The following is a 2,625-nucleotide window of genomic DNA, read 5'->3' as shown; positions in this document are numbered from 1 at the left end:
ACCGGAAGGAGTCCGTCACACAAACATGGCCCCTGCCTTTGGGGGGGGGGGGGGGAACTACTCTTTTGATTCCTTTACTAGCCCCTTAGGAGGCCTCACCTAGTACTGCTGACCTAGACTTAATTACAAAAACATACCACCCAAAAGACAAGGTCGAAAGCTAGTCGTTGATATATAGGTATTAGTGTCATTTCCTATTATGTTGATTACACAACACATAAACGACATGTTAACTGGTATATACCAATAATGAATCAAAGGTATGGAGGAAAACAAAAGTGCTAGGCTAGATAGTTCCAAATCCGCCGCTTGCCGGTATTTTGTGCATAATTTGCACTATCATATATTTTTGGTACGAGCATTGGATTGGATATCTTTACGTTATGAAAGTCGTAGTGAATCTCATTAAAGACAGAGGACCGAATAGGAACGATAAGTTAAATACATCTTTAGGTAAAAGTAAATTAGTAATATGTGTCTATATAGTTCCAACCAAAATTTATTGTATAGGAAATAATAAGAATAAAGAGGGTAATAAAACAAAAACACACGTGACTCATGCAGAGTTATATGTACCGCAAAACAAATTTAATAGTAAAATCTAAACCGAAACTAGATTACAACTTTACATAATAAAGAAGTATATACTATTTACTACTCCAACCAATTGAAAAAATAATACCATAAATTAAAGGTGATATAAAGAGAGGTAAGAAGGAAGACGGTTGCCCAGCGTCAAAGAGCAGAGAGGCATAAACACAATCACGCATGCCGTACCCAATCTCAAACACACCTCCCTGGCGTGTAAAAGGGCAGTTCAATCAATACAAATATTTAGCGTTTGTAACGCATCTTTGACCGCAATGTCGGTAAAAACTCGCATATAGGAAATATTACTACGGGATCTTCTGTCGACTTTCTACGAAAACAGTCACATTTAGTTCTGTCAACTGACGGACAATTACCAGTCAGACAGAAAGATCCTTTCATCCAACAACGTTAAATAATGATTAATGATACCGTCGATTACTAAATAAACTATAAAAACTACTTGTACAAACCAAATGTTACGATTAATAAAAATGAGTCGGGGGGGGAATTTTTCTTTTCTCAGATTTTGGCTGGACGGCCCTGAGACGAAAAGGCATCGCGTCGTGTCACCGTTTCACGAGTGTCAAGGGAGACTTCTGCGTCATGCCGCGAGAACTGGCTGGTAGCGTGTTCCGGAGGAGTGTTACCGGAGACGCCCTCCCGAGCATGAGGAGTAGGCCGACAACAACTAAAAGGTGAGCAACCAAGGGGGTTGTAGGTGTCCTAGGGAAAGAAGTGTTTTGGAAGAGTATCTCTTTCCTGTAGTATGGACGCCGTGCCGGGGACGTTGGAGTCGAGTACTTGTTGTTTTTTTTTTTTCTCTCCTTGGCTACATCTAACACCACCGTCAACTTAGGACGTTCCTATTAAAACAAAAAAAAAAAATCCTTAAGTGTTGAAGTTTGTTTATTAATAGAAGAAAAAATCAGACCAAATTTGACATTACACAGTCACACACACACACACACACACACACACACACACACACACACACACACAACACACACAACACACACACACACACTACGACACACACACACACACCACATATACACACACACATTTTGCCTTTTTTCATTTCGGCGAAAAGTTAATGTACCTGATAAGAATTTAGAAACGACAATAAACGTTAACACTAGTTAGAAAATAATATTTACAGACTACTTACCAACGTCGAGTTAAGTAACCACTTGGTGAACCATATATATATGGTTATTGTCAAACATTTTAGTAGATAGGACCATTAATTACCTTAAATGAATAGTAGAAAGTGGTAATTACTCTTTATGGATTAATTAATTACATTCATAGATTATTAATACATATTGAGTTTTCATGGAGGTAATAACATGAATCATTCACAAGGACTACTATATCTCCACAATTGACGATATACACCTTGTAAATATTTCAGGTTATTTCTTTACTATTATATAACCAAAGAGATTATGACTAGTCTATATGTATGAGAGACACGATGGTTTTCGAACGACAGACGCAAGAGGAAATAGATGAAAATATTTTAAGCATTACCCGAGCAGGTGAGGGTCGGGTGTTTACTGACATGCAAGTACAACTCTTTAAGGATCACCGTCCTATGAGAGCGACAGAGTGACGCCCACGATGACATTATCAGAAAGAATAAGAGGTAATAGTCCTACTATCTGATGAACTCCGTTTCCATCGCAATGTTGAACAAGTATTAGGAGTGAGGATGACTGTGAGTAACAACAGTCTTTATACCAAACTCATAAAAACAGGTGTATATAAACAAGTAATGGACGATTTTATCTTGGTTAACCTTGGGTTACCTGGGGTAGGGAAATCTTTAACCATTTTGTAATCCTTACAAGTAAATCAAGTCAGCTATGATGACACCTTGACAAGACATGGGAGGATGATTACAATAGGACGCAAATAGTTTCCAAATTTTAAGGACAGTCCATGGTGCTACGTAATAACCGACACAGTAAGTCACCGTCGACACTTTAAACACAATAGTAATTGTTACTGTGCGAAACTAGACCACTATGT

This window comes from Notothenia coriiceps, unplaced genomic scaffold (genome assembly GCF_000735185.1).
Source record: "Notothenia coriiceps isolate Sejong01 unplaced genomic scaffold, NC01 NC01_scaffold00024668, whole genome shotgun sequence".
NCBI lineage: Eukaryota > Metazoa > Chordata > Actinopteri > Perciformes > Nototheniidae > Notothenia > Notothenia coriiceps.
This window is presented reverse-complemented; position numbering follows the sequence as displayed.